Below are 18099 nucleotides of genomic sequence, written 5' to 3' on the forward strand. Positions count from 1 at the left end.
ACCCAAAATTACATGTAGTTCAGCATAGAAGGCATGTTTTCGGCTCAGAGCCTGACCTTCCGTTTGCTTCTCTGGCTCTGGTAACCTGTCTAAGTTCCTTCACTTCACTCGGCACTGAAGGAGTCTCTGCTGTGCCCTTTATCAGCCAAGACTTTGAAATTCTTTCAAAACTTTTTCATTCGTCTTTGAACGCAGTGCTGTGAGCACTGAGTCCCTCACCCCAATAGCGATCAGATCCAGAACCTCCTGTGTGGTCCAAGCTGGCGCTTTCTTCGATTATCAGGAGATGCATTGTGACAAGTGCAACATGAGCTCTTGTGGTACCTGTGTGTGTGCTGACCTCAAGTGGACAATCAGGAAATGGAATTCAAAGTTCGCGGGGATTCAGGCTTTTTCCTGTTGACCTGGCCAGTGCATCACAGTTTAGTGTCCGATGCTATCATGAGTGCCCTGTGACAATGGTTCTGAAACCCAAATTGGAGTGGCTCACTTGGGGAAGAGTCAATCGCTCCCTTCTGGTCTAAAAATTGAGTATGTCCTGCCTGGACTGTCATAGCCACGACTGCTGCCTCCAAGTGCCCCCCCCCGGTTTATGTCACAAATAAGTCATGTTTCTTATTCTTGTATTCTCACGACTGCATGACAGAAATGGGGTGGGCCCTGCCACGGTAGCTGCGGAGGGTTGGAGAGAGGTGAAGCAATGGTTGTGTTCTCTTGCCGGGGGAACCCTGTTAATACAGCCACGGAGTAGCTGCGCTCTTCTAATACACTTGACTCTTCCTTTCAGAGGAGTAGCCGTGTTAGTCTGGATCTGTAAAAGCAGCAGAGAATCCTGTGGCACCTTATAGACTAACAGACGTCTGTTAGTCTATAAGGTGCCACAGGATTCTTGCTGCTTTGACTCTTCTTGTAGTCAGGACTGACTCTATTTTAGACAGCATAAGGAGGGATTGACTCAGTGGCAATGAGTCAATCCAAGTTTGCTTTTGCGTTGCGCCCCCGGCTGATTTTAGCCAGGGGCACTCATGATAGCAGCGGACAGTTCAGAGAAGGAGAGATAACCGTCATGTCATTGCCAGTTTTCTCTGGCAGTAGACGGTACAGAACGACTGGTAACCATCTCTGCTATCATTGCAAAAAGCAATTGAATGCTGGTGTGTAGCGCTCGAGTGTCGCCTCTGTCTCCACGGATCTAGTACACAAATGGTGACGGGAAAAAACAAAAAGCCCGACTGTCTCTAGTGCTGCACGTGCTATACTGTTTCTGCAAGGCAATCCAGGAGAAAAATGTGCGAAAGGACTGTCTGATGATGTTTTCCGGAGCAAGGAATGACTGATGACATTTACCCAGAACCCCGTGACCATTAAACATTAGTAAAAAACTAGCATCAGGTGCCGGGGGATCCATGGAGGACGGAAAGGGGTCTGAGACTCCCGCTATCCCACAGTCCTCAGCAGTCTCTTAAAACTATTTGCATTCTTGGCTTAGCGCCCAGTGTCTGTAGCTTACAACACGTGTCTTTTATGGTTCACGGGAACAGCTATTCAGTTTTCTTTCCCCTACCCCAGCACGAGAAATGACAGTTAAATAAAGCAATCCTTGAGTACTTTACAAATGTCACCCTCTTCTTGTACTGAATGCTACTGATAGAGGCGAATCTGCAGCACTGAAGAGCATTAGAGCTTTGCACAGTGGCAGTATCATAACCAATGAAGTTAATCTGAGTGTGATATTGCTACTTGAAAATCCGCTCCTCTCCCCTTCCTGGTGGTAGATGGTACAGTACTATGTAGACAGCAGAAACTGTTATCTGCTCATCTCTTTTTGTTACAATCACCAAGTAAATGGGACAGAAACGAGATAATAACCCTGTGTAAATTTTTGAAAGAAAAATGGGGATTAACTCACTTGGGACTGCAGTCATACAGTCAATCCATGCCTTTACGTGTATTAAAATAGTAGTCAACAAGAATAGGATACAGTGTATTAACATCAGTACAGCGCAGCTGTCCGCGTCAGTATTCACAGAGGAGCCGCTGCAAGTAACGCAAACGTTGCTTCCCACCTACCTGGCTACCACAGCAGTGCCCCCCACCCATTGTTGGCATGATGTTATGAGAATGCATGAATAGAATCACAGAGTAGTTACTGAGATCAAAGAATGGGGAGGGAGCCACCATGGGCTATGACAGTCATGCAGTTCAGAATCTTTTCTTACGCAAGAGAGGAAGGGGTCTGATGAAGCTCAGCCCCAGGTGATAAGATGAGACATTACCAGGCGTTCTTGTACCTCCACTGTCAGAAAAAGGAGTTCAGTTCCATTTTCACCCCGGAGCCCCGGCCACACTTTCAGCCAGGAGCACTCACTGGGCGCTGGTCACCCCTGGGAGGGGCGGAGGAGGGATACTGCTCTTCACCGCAGCAGCATCGCGTCTTGCCAGCAGCCTTCCCACTACACGAAGAGGGTGACATTTCAGCTACTCAAGGAATTATTTATTTCACTTTTGTTTACCGTTGGAGATGAGGAGAAAAAACTGACGAGCTGTTCGGTGAACATCGCAGACACCGTGTATTACGCGCAGACATGGCCACGCGCAGCCAAAAATGCAAATAGTTTTCAGAGACCCGCATGTGGAGACTGGTAGCTGTAGTCCTCATTACCCCCCCTCCCTCCTGACCATCCCGTTTAGGTGTCTGGCTTCCCATTACGGTTGTACCACCGCTGTGTATCCTGTAGTTTATTTTTCAAACACTTTGCATTTTCCTGTTCTTTAACGAGCTCTGGATAAAACAGATTTGTCTCACCATACAGCCGATGACATCTGCTATCTTCCGTAAGTTCAATGCAGAGCTACTTTGCATTTGAACTGCATCGCCACCCTGCTGGTGTCACGAGTTTGACCGTTAAGCAGAAATGTCCTGCCTGTTAGATTATGTAGGCAAGCTGGTATCAGAGATCCTGTTCGAGGACAGGTGGTCGATGACAGTATACACGCGGTTCTCCCTTCGAGTCAACGCCAAGGCGTGGCATGCACCTTCCGATTGTCGCTAGTCTCCTCCCCTCTTCAACGCTGTCCATGTTGTCGTACGACGCGTTCTCATGTAGTTGCCCTCCCCCGGCTAATTATGATTGTCAATCGACAGTATTCTAGAATACCAGTAATTAATAAACATGGAGTGTTAGCTGAGAGAAATGCATGTCGGGGGGAGCACTGCGAGGCAGGCTCGTCCCAGGCGCTATACGTCGCAGCGATTTGGATCTCTTTTCTTAGACGACATAAGGGAGGTCGAATGACTCTCATGCCACAGCAAGCGAGTCAAATCCAAATGTGATTGCAAAAATTTCGCCCAAGTTTCATGAATGTTAAGTCTTGTTATTACCGCCCTGTTATAGCGTTCCTACTACTTGCTACAGTGTAGCAATGCTTCCTCGATGTTGAGAAAACCTTGCGTGCGGATATCTCCTGGATTGGTAGGCACGTCCTTGCTAGAACCGTTCTACCATACCTAAGATTCGTAGAGGCATGGAACTGGAAAGACGCGCGGATAACGCTCTTCAGTGCTTAGCTCGGCCCCGGATCTACCTCACGGATTCTACATACTCTAGTAGGGTTGACATAGAAGAGTAGCCAAGGACATGATTTCGCGTTACCCTTTTTATTCACGCTATGTGGGGGCGAAAGAAACTCAGAGGCTTTCCTGAACACGCCAGACACTGTGTTTGACCCTACAGAACATTGGGAACGCTTCGTGGACCAATACTCACAATTAATTATTTTATTCAGAGTACTTTTGGACGTTATGGGATAGCTGCAGTCTCAGTACCGCCGTCCCCCCTTCGGAGAGCGTCAGTTTGGACGTCTCTGGGTACCTTCCCTTTACGACTGTCAACGCAGCGCTGTGTTAATGATCTCAGTTTTTTATTCATAAACGCGTTTGGCATTTCGTGTTTCTCTGTACGGAGCTAGGATTACAAACAGAATTGCTCCCCCATTACAGCGACTCAGACCTTAGTATCTCCGTCGGTCCATGCTGGAGCTCTTTTTGGATTTCAGACTGCATCGCCAGCCGTGCTGATCAGAGCTCCACGCTGGACAACAGAAATGTAATTCAAAAGTTCGCAGGGGCTTTTCCATGCTTTACTCCTGCACCGCCTGATCCGATTCGATTGCTGTCCAGAGCGCGTCACTGCAGCACTCTGGGATGCCGCCCGGAGGCCAATAACGTGCGATATTCCTCCACACGAACCCTAATCCTTAGTTATCACTATCGAATTTAGCGCTACTCCTCTCGTTTGGGAGGAGTTCCGAAATCGATTTAAGGAGGCGGTTAACTCGATATTAATGATGACGTCGTGTGAACGGATACAGCGTTAAATCGGTATATCGGCCATTAAACCGATTTAAAGTCACAGTGTAGACCTGGCCTAGGACAGGGTCAAGCATAGGAACAGAGGCCTGTGTGCTATAGATTAACTGTTGTGTTATGAGCTTCCAGCACAGATACACTCTGGAATATGTTAGTTATTTGTACAGTCAGGTGATGAGGTGGGCTGTATTTGCCAATCAGAGGAGAGGATTGTAAACTTAAAGCTAGTCATAGCGATATGACTCTGCTACTTATGTTATATAACATTTTCCATATGCCAGGGGAATTCCTATCTGAACCTTACCTCCATCCCTCCTTACAGGCAGTTGCGTAGCTCTAGTGGGTGTGTTTCATGGTTGCTGTATCTAATCTGAGGCTGAGTAGTGTTGTTTCATCAACAACAACATTCACAGCCTCCGTTCTTTTAGTGCTCTGTCCCATTTCTTGGGGTCACTCCCTGTGGAAATATTGAATGAAGCAGCAACGTTCCCTGAGCATCCCCGGTTAGTCTGAATTGCTACAAGGACCAGAATGCAAGTGGTAGGCACAGCACCGTCTGACATGAAGAGGGTCTGTGGTCCACTGGATAGGCCCCCTAGACTAGGCTGGAGAAAAACTTTTGTTCTAGTCCCAGTTTTGCCTCTGACCTTCTGGGTGGCCCTTAGACAAGGCCCTTTGTTGGTCTTGTCCATTTAGACTGTAAGCTGTTTGGGACAAAGACTGTCTCATAGTATGTGCCTACGTTGATTGGGTCTATTAGGCTCTATTGTAATATATAATGATAATAAATGCAACCCACAGCTGCTATATCTGTAGGCAGTGAACTGCTATAAAAAATCTGTCAGGTCCAACCCCTTAGAGGCTAGTGCAGAATTGTTTCCCTTAAGAACATTTCACTTACAAGACTCCATGACAAGAAAATTTCACCCTTTAGTGCTTGTTTTTTGGTGATTTGTCATCGCTGGAATGTGCTTAGATTGATGTCTAGGATCTGAGAACTAGCACGTTGTATATCAATCACTTACCCTAAAAGACTGCAGCTGTTCTGACCAAATGTGTCTCCGGTCCAACCCCTGCCTCCCTTGTACCCCTCCAGCTGAGTAACAAAATGGCAGATAATAGCTACTGCATATTGTGACTGATGCTGTAAATACAGTTTTTAAAAAATCAGGCTTAGTAATAGTCTTTTCCTGGCAGTGTATCTTGTTTATATGAATTACAGCAAGCAGGCATTAATTAGAATAATTCTATATGAAAAGAGAGTGCGCTCCACTACTGGAAGATGCTGGTGGAAAAAGCTGGCCGCGTTCATCATTGAGATTGATCAATGACAAACTCATCTATGCGTCTTTCTAAGCATTTGTACAGTGCTTATCACTGAGGTATCCTTCTGATCCTTTTCAAAGGTACTCACGCATCAGATAATTAGATGTTTCAATTAACCAGGGAGATGAGCTCAAGATGCAGAATTCAGATTCATGTCCGGGTCTCCAAATTCTGAGGCTGTTCAGATCTGGAGTCTTAAATCTCAGATCAAGTTACTAGATTTCCCCCCCTGGATGTTGAGACATTTGCAAATGCTTCTGCTGGACAGAGAATATCAAATCTAGTAATGGTGAATAGTTAACTCTGAGTTCATCATCTTGATCCCGGCCCCTCTCCCTTCCTGCTGCTCTCACTTGTACTACCTCTTCAGTCTGGTCATCTGAGCGCCTTCTGTCTTACATCCCAGCAGTCAATAAATCCTCCTGCTGCTCCTCCCACTAAAAACATCAAATTTATCCTCCCCACTGATGCCTATGCCAAGCCTTTTCCATCTATCCAAAACTCAGCCAAGACCACTTTTTCCCTTTCTTAAATCACCAGCTCCCCTTCTGTATTCCCATTCAGTTCAAGCTTCTCATCTTCAGAGTACTCCACAGTACCACTCCTACATCTCTGATCTCATTGTTTTCTTCATCCTTCCTGCAGTCAGCACTCTGCTCAAGTCTCCTTAGCATTTCTCTTTGTTTCCCTTATTCATTCCTGATTCTGTGCTTCCTTGCAGGCTGCTGTATTTGGAGCTGCTGCCCAGTTGGCATTTATCAAACAGCCTCCCTCACTTTCAGATCACCTTGAAATGCTACAGATGGGTCACAATCAAAATCCAGGATCCAGGCACCCCCCAGAGACAGGGGAAGAGGAGAATCTGAAATCTGAACCTAGATCTGGATTTCAGAGTCAGGGCACCTTTTCTATAATGAGCAGAAACAAACAGCTCTCAACTCCACCATCCTATTGTCCATGGGTTCAAAATCTGGATTTGAATTTTACAGTTTAGGCCAATTTCTACTAAAAATCACAGAGCAGAGTTGGGAAAGAACCCAAGGGTCTTGACTCCTATCTGCATCCATTATATCACACTCCCTCCCTCTCATGCTACATCAGTTGCTTAACCTTAAAGACTGATTTACTCTAACACAAGAACATCTAAGGCTCAAATTTTCAAAACAGTTTAGCACCTGCAATCGGGGCCAGATTTTAACCAGAGCTCAGCTCCCGTTAGAGTACTTAAATTAATGGCTGGGGGTCTTCCAAAAGAGCTCATCCTGTTGGGGTCTCAACTCTTTCCAAAGTCAGGTCATAAGTGTCCCCCCTGGGGGCTGCTGGGTACCAAGCACTGTAGGAAATCTGGCCCCAGTTATAAGAGCTGAGCACTTGATCATCTGGCCCTGAGCTCTTTTGAACATCTGGCCCTACAATTCCAGATAAAATCAGTAGGGGCTGGAGTTGCTCAGAACCTCTATAAGCCAAGCCCAATGACTTGAAGTCAATGGGAAATGCACATGCATCCAGAGGTGAATTTCAGACAAAGATCCAAAAAGATGAATCCAAAGATCCAAAAAGCTGGCAAGTTGCTGCAAAAACATTAGATTCTTCCCTTCTCTCCTCTTCTCTTTATTTTATTTCTTTTAATATTTTATAATGGGTTGAATTAAAACTTTAAACTTTTAAGCCCATGAGTTGGTGTGTGAAGGCTCTATCCCTGCCATTTACTACAGCTGAAATTGTCTTTGTTTTGACATTTCCACTGATGCTTGTAAAATGTCCTGGTATGGCTCTTCCTTTAGAAATACCCGTTTTCATAATTTAAAAGGGCAATGTCAAGTTTGTTAGGCCTCAAAATTAACACACTTGGTTAGGTAGCAAGTTAGTAGTAGTTCAATGGAATTACTTTTAAAAGAGCAAAATATATTTTAAAAATGTTGAGATAACAAATTAACAGAAAATGTGTGGACTTTACATTGCCCACTTTGCCCTCTTCTCTCTTTGAATCTTTTGGCACTTTATCCAGTGACCTCAGAATGCTGTCAAATTTCTAGAAATCTGCCAACCACTCCTAATGACCTGGGTGTGGTAGTGAGAACAGGGCTTATAATGCTTGTTCTGAGTCCGTTTAAGGTTATGAAAGAGAGGGAGAATATTTCTGGTGTATTTATGTATTCATTGATCCATTCATCTCGCAAGCTGGAGTTTGCTTTGTGGTCATCATCATCATCTTAGCATATGCACAACGTCTCCGATGACACACGACTAGGATACATCACCAAATTTGGTCCTCTGGTTGGATCAGTAGGTTGCTCGGCCCGGGTTGGGTACTGACAGGGAGTGCAACGTGAATGCTGATCTGTGCCCCCTGGCTTTGTGATTAGTGCTGTGCTTGGAGTAATAGGCCTTCAAGGAGAAATCCTGCTTCTTCTTTACTCCGGGTGTGCAAGGCCTGGACTATAAGGAGGCTTGGAAGGATAATTTTTGTTATCAGTAAATGTCAGTAGACATCAGTTTCACCATATACACAAGCTGACAAAAAATATTTTCATTGATAAAAATTGAAGTGTACAGATAGGCAAAGTAAGGAAAATGCTACTTGAGAACTTACCAGAGTTCGATATAAGTATATTTAAGTGATTATAAAGCTTCACCTTTGTGAATCTCAATGTCTACTGTCATTAAATAATTGTCTGAACCCCTCCCAATTGCCCACAACTGTGAAAATTTAAATCAATAAAAATTTAAAAAATGCTTAAAAATATACTTTGATATTATCAGTTGACATTATAAAAAAAAAAAAAAAATGAATTCTGCCACTGTAGCGGAACCGTCAGGGTTTCCCTGTGAGTTCCAGAGATGCTATACAAAGAGACTGCATCCAGAGCAGTGCTTAAGGATAGCGTACTCTGCAGTAGCGTGGAGCAGTGTGGCCATTGGCCAACAAGGCTGTGACCTACACAGCTCCTTTGCCCAGAAACCTCATGTAAGACAAATGTATCCCTGACCATTACCAGAGTAGCAGTTGTTGGATGATAGCAGAGGTGCTCTGCAGGCCAAGAGGAGAATTTCATTCTCACTTTCTTTTTGTATGTCACTGCCACAAAGCCTGTGGGTGGTAAGGATTCCATCCGAGGAGCTTAGAGGTGAGAGAGGGGAAAAAATAACATCAAGTTCATTAAGAGTGAATGATTAATTCAACTGAGTTTAACTGGCACTGCACAAGCAACCTGGGGAGAGGAAAATCTAGTTCTGTTTGATTCTGTAGAACCTCCACATGCCCCTCTCCTGACAGCAGTGTATTAGGTTAAAAATACTACAGGCAAGTATCATCTTACGCAGGGGTTTCGTTCTGTGTTTAGCGCGTAAAGCGAAAACCACGTATAGTGAAACACTCATTGAGTTGAATGGCGGGCGGAATCACTTGCACTACAGATGCAGTTTTTATATTGTTTTTCTTTTTTTTTCCCTGTTTTTGCCAACTGCGCAAAGCTGAATTTGCGCATGTTAAATGCGCCTAAGATGCAACTTGCCTGTACACACTGTGCTAGAATGATCACACCTTCAGGGTCTCACGTGGCTGTTAGATGTTGTGTGGAATCAGTAGATTTGTACAAGTAAATATTTTTTAAACGTCAAAGATACCATGAGTTAGTGGCTCCATGGACCTGAGTTTAAACATGTGAATCTGGATGTTGGCTCAGTTTTGCAGCTGTTTTGATCTGGGGGTATGGTTATATGGACCAGCAGTGAAATCTGGACTTTTCCATAACTGGGGGTGGAGGGTGGGGAGGAGGGCCCTTTCAGACGTGGTTTTAGTTCAGGCCCATTTCTGCTAATTAGCTGACCAATTGCTGCAGCCTCTGTAGCCTAACTGGAAAATTGCTGTTTTGGAATTTGTGAAGATTTGGTTTATTTTCAGACCCTTGGGCAGTCTCATCCTGTTAACCTCTATGGGTCATTTAGTTCCAGAAAAATCCCTGCACCAAGGTCCCTGTTGATTTTATCATTTGAGAAGGATAAATCACAGGTTGCGAGGAGTTGTTTTTTATGAGTGATACGATTTCGGTTGATTTGTCCTAACCATCTCTACCACATTCTGTATGGTAAGGAAACCAATTAGAATGGAACAGGAGTACTTGTGGCACCTTAGAGACTAACAAATTTATTTGAGCATAAGCTTTCGTGGGCTACAGCCCACTTCATCGGATGCATGAAGTGGAAAATACAATAGGAAGATATTTATATATACACAGAGAACATGAAACAATGGGTGTTACCATACGCACTCTAACGAGAGTGATCAGTTAAGGTGAGCTATTACCAGTAGGAGAGAAAAAAAACTTGTAGTGGTGAGTCCCTGTAAATGATATGACAGGGTACTACAATTTGTCTCTTTTGCAAGTTCCTTACTCCTAATACTTGCAAATTTAATTATGACTTTCATTAGCATGAATTTGCATTTAGCAGGGACGTAATTACCCTTGTTAAGGGAGACCTTTTGGTAACTTGTTTCCAAAATGTCTTTAAATCTTGCAAGTTAAAGCCTCTCATTTGTTGTGCACTTGCTAAATGGGTCCAATATAATCGTTCTCCACTCAATCAAAACAAAATCTCAGTTGATTAATCATGAGGAAATCTTTAAAATAGGAAAAAATGGGACCTCTCCCAGTTACAGTGGTGGAACCCAGTGCCCTCACAGTTAAATAAATGTGAGCAGATGGCTTTATTAAGGAGGAGGAAGAAACTGGTAATAACATGCATTTTTTTCATCCCTTTTGTGTGTTCTTCTGATTATTTTATATGCCTGTGTTGTCTTCTGAGGTAACTTAGCCAGCACTGCTGCACAATCACTGCAGAACAAATATCTACTAAATAGCTAACATTTGGTATTCTGGTGGTCCCACTGGTGCTGTCTTCAAGTACTGCCTATGCCCTACATTCAGACAATGCCAACCCTTGATTGCTTGTTTGCACTTGATGGATGAGCCAGTCCTTGGCTGCTCTTGCTCCTCTGGAACATTGTGCTCTCAAGAGCACAGACTTTGGTTATTTTTTATTTTTTCCCCTTGCCCTTGTTATTCCTTCCTTTGACGAAGCTTATAATAGGCCAGGATAATTAAATAAACTGATTCTGTAACCCAAAGAGAATGAGAATACATGTCACGTTTTTTAAGAGTCATGCAAAATGACATTTTTATTGTGCTTTGCTCTGAGCCAGGAACAGTGTTTGGCCTGTAAACCAGACAAATTCAATTTGTCACCCACTCTTTTTTAAAAAATGCTTTTTTTTAAAAAAAAAAAAAAGCTGCCGTGGAATCAGTCTGCTGTTGTATCAGCATTATTCCAAAAGCTTTTTTTGTTTTTATTTCAGATTCCCTCCCCTTCCCTTTGCAGTTCTTAGAACCAGGAACCATTCCAGCTCCTATTGAAGTCAATGGCAGAAATGCCACTGATTGCAGGAGCTACAAGCTGTCATATGAGATTGGTACCTTGTACCCATCCTTTGCTCTTTACGTACTACTCAGAAGGCTAGGGTCCAATGTCACGTACACTATAACTCTGGAGTAAGTCCAATGAAGTAGAGTTGGCTTTGGGTCATGTGGTTGCAGGGCTGCCTGATTTGTGAGATCTAGAAAAGTAAAGGAGAATCTCAAATTTAAGAAACTTCTCACCACTTCTCAGGAAAGTGTTTAGTGAGGTCTCACGCTGGTATGATTTTTCCATTATTCCAGGGATATTAACTAGTAAACTATGACGTGATCAGAACAAAACTACACCCTGGGGCAGGGCGGGGCACGGGGAAAGAGAACAAAGTACATTCATATTTCAGTAATCTTGATTGCGTGTGTGTATCTGTTCATTTACTACATCACAAAATTTCATTATGTGCCATGTGCCTCCCAGTCAGTGTGTGAATTAAAGGCATACAGGGAAAAAAAACAAAACCTTTTCTCTCTCTAATGTGTTTTACCTTCTGTTGTTGTTACAAGCAACACCTAAAATTAGTGTAGCTGAAAGATTAGAAAGAACAACTGATACTTCCTCATGTTTCAGTTTTTCTTTTATTGTTTGACCCTGCTTTGTGTGTAGTCATGTGAGAGAGTAACTTGCCCTCTTAGTTAATCGGGGGCTCAGCCTACCTTTGCCAGGCTCCACAAGGAGGAATGAGGCAGCTCAGATTCACCTGGGACTAATTAATTTGCTTAGTAGTTGGGAAGAAGTTAATTAAGCAGAGAAGCATCTGGGCCTGATGAAAGAAATGTTCCACCCCTCCACACTGCACCCCCCCATACATTTAGCCTATGTCTACACTGGCAACTGAATAACAAAATTTTGTCTTTCAGTGGTGTTAAAAAGCACCCCTCTAAAAGACAAAAGTTTTGCTGAGGACAAGCACCAGTGTAAACAGCACTTCAACAAAGCTAATGTCACTCCTTGAGGGTGGAAGTTTTTTAGTTGGCAGGAGAGCTGACAAACAGTGGCTACACTGCTTGCCTTTTAGCGGCACGGCTACAGCCGTGTCACTAAAAGCTGCATAGTGTAGACACAGCCTTAGTGGGGGCTAGAGAACAGGGGCTCCTGGGCAGAGAGGAAGAGTCTGTAGAACACAGAAAGAGAGAGGTCCCAAGGAAAGGGCTGGTGAGGGAGCTTACCAGGAAAGGCAACCCAGGAAAAATGCTCCCTGGTGGGATAGGCTCTGCAAGGGAGGAGCTCTGAATGCTGACTTCAGCAAAACCTAGCCCTATGGCGGGACTTTGCCAGGTAGCAGCAGAAGACCCAGATGAGAAGAAACATATGCTGTTCTGAGGAAGGGTTGCTGTGGTTTGACCACTGGGGGTTAATTCAGCCCTCTTCCCTCTTGAGCTGGAGATGCTGAGGTGAAGGCCTATTTGTATGATATTCTACTTTTGGGTTAAATAAACGAGACAGACCCCTGATGGGGTACTGTTCAATACACATAAGTTTCATGGGACTTACTGAAAGCTCACTAGAGGAAACTGCGTCAGATATTATGGTGATGCTGCACTGGGCTGCCCGGGGGTGCTGCAGGGGTGAGGTCCCCCACCACAAGTCAGTTTCGCTATTTCCCTGTAGCTGATTAGTCAGTTTCCCATATTGTTTGTGTGGATCTTGACCCAGATCCTCAGTTATTTAAGTGTTTGACTCCCACTGAAATCAATGGGGGTCTTGCATCTAAATACCTTTGAGGATCTGGGCCTTCAGGCATAACAGTGGCCTAGAAGGGAAAAAATATGAAATTGACACTGTAAAATTACAAAAAAAAAAAATGATATGGGGACACCGGAAACTACTTTTAAATCATTTATTTTAAATTATCTAGATTTTAAGTTGTCAGTGTCTCTTAATGATACTCCGTGGTATATTTCAGCTCCAAAATGTGAAAGTTTGAGAAAGTTATGATGTACTCAAAGTGTGGGGTTATTGTGGAAACACGTATGACATCTTACTGTAGAGTTTGCTGTTGCTCTGCCGTGATTGTGTACGCATATTTATATTTCATGTGGTGGGACTCATACTAAACCGCATTTGTCTTGCATCTTTGCCAGTCTCATCTGAACTCTCCTCACTGATCTGCTTCTCCTGAACCTACTTCTAATGCAGTATTCCAAGCCTCTGAGCAAATTTAGACCACTGGTCCTTGGAGCTGTGGCTGACTGTGAACTCCAGAGAACCTTAGAGTCAGGATTTGCCCCATGAAAGCCAAATGGTAGCGGCATCTACACTGTGAGATGGAAGCACAAGTAACTGAAAATGACTGAATGGCTGAACATTTAAATGCAGTATCTACTTTCCAGAACATAGAGACTAGTCACTCTGGAAAGATGTATTTATTGCATAATATAGTTTAACAGCTCCACAGCAGTTTTATAAGGGCAGCAAAGAGTCCTGTGGCACCTTATAGACTAACAGATGTATTGGCGCATGAGCTTTTGTGGGTGAATACCCACTTCGTCGGATGCATCTGACGAAGTGGGTATTCACCCACAAAAGCTCATGATCCAGTACATCTGTTAGTCTATAAGGTGCCATAGGACTCTTTGCTGCTTTTATAGATCCAGACTAACACGGCTACCCCTCTGATACTTAGCAGTTTTATAGTCCATCATGAGAGATTAGCCAGTGTGTTGCATGATAGGTTGCTCTCTTCTCTCTGAGTCAAGGCTGCCACATTGAAATGCCACTGCCTAGAGGGTACAGTGATGAGCGAGTGATTTGATGTACATCGAGGTGAAATCCTGGCCATGCTGAAGCCAAAGGGAGTTTTGTGAGGCTAGGATCATGGTCCTCCCTAAAGTGTTTTAGGTATTGTTACATTCATAGCTACTTCTTGTGGATAGTATCCCACCTAAAAATGTATCTTCTGAGCCTCTTCACTCTGTGCCTTCTGCTGTCTGTACATCTGTCCTCCTGGGCTGGCAAAGAGAATCTAAATGACGTCTGTTATTCGGAAGAGGAGGTTAGGTGGTAATATCAGAAAAAAGGCAGACAAGGAAGAGGCAAGCATTAGCAGCAAGTAACCTGGGGCAATTTTCCAACCCCCTATTAAGCAAGTAGTTCTTGTTCACAAATTGCATTAAAATAAATGAGACTCAGAAAGGGTTTGTAGGATCCAGGCACTTTGGCTATGTGCCCATGTGAAGATAGAGAAAACTTAAGCACACCAAAAACTACAGAGGATTAAAAACCTTTCTACCTTGTCAGTTTTGCTATAACTATCTGAACTCTGACACAGTACATCTAAAAGCTAGCATAATTATCTAAAGCCAGATTATTTAAACCCTCATATAATCTTCCTACAACTGAGCAAATGTATTGCCTTGGGAACAGAGGTTAAGCTATGATAACATTTCTCCATCTGCAGAGCTGCATGTAGTTCTGGAAAAATACAGACGAGCAGGGAGTTCATCACGTTTTTCAAGGGTATGTACTGTGTCATATAGCAACTGTCACATTGAATCACTATGGGAATGTTGTGGCTACACATGCCAACCCAACTTCAGCCCTGTCTGTGAGCACAGAGCAATCCATGCATACTTGTTTGGTTGGTGATATTCTATATGGGAATGGATGCTTGTGCCTTTTTTGGACATGAGGCTTTTAGTGCAGTGCAAGAATCTAGCCAGTGACCTTAACCATCAGATCCCTATAGGTGGGTGGTTCATAGATTGAATGGCCAGGAAGGACTGTTCTGATCTTCTAGCCTATCCTCCTGCATAAGACAGGCCACGGGACTTCCTGATTTAATTCCTTCTTCCAGCCCAATAGCTGTGGATTGAACTAGACCATCTCTGATAGAAAACCATCCAGTTTTGATTTAAAAACTGCCAGGGATGGAGAATCCACCACAACCCTTGGTAACTTGTCCCCATGGTTAATTACCCTCCCCTGAATAATGTGTGACTTATTTGTAGTTAGAATTTATCTAGCTTCAACTTCCAGTCAATGGATCTTGTCATAACTTTATCTGCTACATTAAAGAACCCTCTATTATCAAATTTCTATTCCCATGTTGGTTTTATAGATTGTGATCAAGTCACCCCTGACCTGTTTCTTTGTTGGAAAGCCGTGTTTCCTGTAGAGATGGGGAAGGAAATGAGGAGACTTAGTTGTTCAATATCTGAAATATTTGAACATTAGCAAACGGTTTGTAAGGAACAACTTTGAACAAAGGCTTAATTTATATAAGTGTTCACGAAGTGAGGTTGCATTTTCTTTTCTTGTATGGAATCCCACAATGCGGCCGTTCACTTGCGTGATGCACCAAAACCTCAGGCTGAGAGCTGCTGCCATAGAAAAACTGTTCTGTGTCTGTTCTTGTCACTTTGGGAAAACACTCAGTGAAAAGACAAAAAGCGAGAAGCTCAGTGAAGGGAGTAACTGGGGGTGGGGACAGAAAACCAGAGTGAAGGAAGCAGTGAAAGCAAAGAGCAAGTCCAAAATACGCATCACAAAAAAATATGTGACGTGGGGGAAGCAGACATTGAACAGAGTTCCGTTTTTAGTATTAGTTTATTATTTGTGGTGCTTAGGAACCCCAATCATGGGCCAGGACCCCGTTGTGCTAGATGCTGTACGAACACAAAAGGACTATCCTGGCCTCAAAGCAGGTGGAGACAGATCAGGGAGGACAAGGAAGCCATTAAGGACTCTAATGCTTAACTGAAGAGCCTGTTTGTTAGAAGCATTGAGCCCATTAATGAGTTTAGGTGCTCAGCACCTCTCAGGATCATTATTGTATGGTAGTGACTAGTGCCCCCAATCACAGACTGGGTCTCCATTGTGTTAGCCACTCTATATACATTTCAACACATTCAAATTTGGCATAAAACACACAAAAAATTAACAGTGAGAACAGGCTACCAAGGGAAGTGGTGGGTTAAAGACTGTGGCTTATGACAGATCATTGAGATGGCCTAATAGTCCCTTCTGGTATTAAACTCTCTGAAAACAGATATCAGGACTCCACTGTGCTAGGCTCTATACCAGAGATTCTCAAACTTCATTGTACCTCGACCCCCTTCTGACAACAAAAATTATTACATGACCCAAGGAGGGGGGACCGAAGCCTGAGCCAAAGCTGCGGGTAGTGTAAGGGAGTACACTGAGGCAGCTACAGCTCGAGTGGCACCTTTGCAACTTCCTGTGTCTGAGAGGCAGGCATTTGTAGGAGACCAAGCTGGGTGGTTTCTCATCAGGCAATGTCTCACCTGAATCATTACCGCTCGTGGGAATTAGAGATGGGTGCCACTCATCCAGTCCCTCTGCCTGCCAATGCAAGCTTGTTCTTCAGTGGGCCTCACCCAGTCCTTTGTCCAGTCTAGTTTGAAGTGCTCCAAGAGACTGTTCTTCCAGAACTTCCTTTGGGAGGCTGCACCATAAATTAGTAGCTCTTGCTGTCACAAAGTTTCCACTGATATTTAGCCCAAGTTATCCCTTTATTCCTAGCTCTCCCCTGTGGTACTGCCTTCAATAATTCCTCTCCATTCTTTGTGTTAGCAACCTGCAAATATTTTTAAACTGTCATGTCCAGCGTAGTCACTGCTTAGCTGAGCTCTTCCAGCTCTGATTTAGATCTTTTAATCTTTGCTCATCACTTCAGCCCCCTGTTATTTTTTTTGTCTCCTCTCTGACTTTCCTCCAGTTTGTTATTCTCATCCTAGTAATGTGGTGCCCAGGGCTGAATACAATATTCCAGGTATGACTGCACTGAAGCCATTATTGGGTTTGTCTACACTGCATGTGGAGGTGTGATTGTAGCACAGATAGACATCTCTAATCTAATCTAGGTCATTGATAACCAGTATCCTGCTGGGCAGCCTGGGTAAATACCTTGATTGCTAGCCTGGCCACCATGTCTACACTACTATTGTTACCTGTACTAGGTAGCCAAAGCTAGCAAGGTATGCTTCTCTGTGCTACAATCAGACGTTTACTTGCAGTGTAGTCATACCCATAGAAGGGAAAACAGTCACTTCCCTGCTCTTGGTGTCTCTGCATCTGCAGCCCAAATCTGCACTGGCCATTTTGTTGCTCTCTTTCTTCTGAATAGATTATACCCATCTACGATGGTCTTGTGTCCATCATTCTCACTAGATGATTAGCTGTATCAGTTAGAGTCACTTCTTCAGGGTTGTGGATCAGGCCCATCTCTAGTTAATAACTTTAGTAGCAGAGACTCAAGGGTGAAATTCATCCATACAGTGGGCCAGCACAGTGAATGGGATCAATTTAATGCTTATAGACTAGTTTACTGAGAGTGTAAGATTGTTGTATACTTACCAGTTTGTAATAGTGTACAGAGCTATGGTTCACGGCACTTGCTCATAGGAGTGTTCATTCTACTTTGGCTTCCTGTAATGAAGTGTTGGGTTTCTCTGTTCTTGTTGCTTGTATTACAATAGCACCTAAGGGACCTTATTAGAGGCCAGGGCCCCATTGTGCTAGTCTATATACTAAAACCTAACAAAAAGCTAGTCCTTCCTGGAAGAGTGCGCAATCTAATTAGAAGGCAAGAGACAATGGGAGTATATACAAGAGAAGCGCGGATGTTATATGTGCTGCTGTTTTATTGTTTTCCCATTTGTGTTTTTCCTTGAATTGTTATACATATAAGGATCAATATCGGCCCGATCAATGTTGGATTTGTTATTTTGTTGACTTGGTTTGTTTATAATATTTATTACTTCTTCTGAGCATTTGGAGAATAGAAAAACAAATTGCCCCAAATTGTCCATTTCCATATGTTCTTCTTCGAGTGCTTGCTCATATTCATTCCAAGTAGGTGTGCGCGCGCCGCGTGCACGTTCGTCGGAAGAATTTTCCCCTAGCAACACCCGGCGGGTCGGCAGGCGCCCCCTGGCGTGGCGCCTTTGCGGCACCGTATATATGCCCCTGCC

At 43.7% G+C, this 18099-nt stretch overlaps 1 protein-coding gene and 1 pseudogene across 1 annotated transcript in view; both read left to right on the forward strand.

Annotated features, from left to right (window-relative positions):
* The window catches only part of MAPK4 (mitogen-activated protein kinase 4), a 152293-nt gene that overhangs the window by 56198 nt on the left and 77996 nt on the right, over nucleotides 1-18099 (forward strand). The gene's annotated exons all lie outside the window — the stretch shown is intronic.
* Nucleotides 1682-1897, forward strand: LOC142047072 (U4 spliceosomal RNA; annotated as a pseudogene).

This window comes from Chelonoidis abingdonii, chromosome 6 (genome assembly GCF_003597395.2).
Source record: "Chelonoidis abingdonii isolate Lonesome George chromosome 6, CheloAbing_2.0, whole genome shotgun sequence".
Taxonomy (NCBI): domain Eukaryota; kingdom Metazoa; phylum Chordata; order Testudines; family Testudinidae; genus Chelonoidis; species Chelonoidis abingdonii.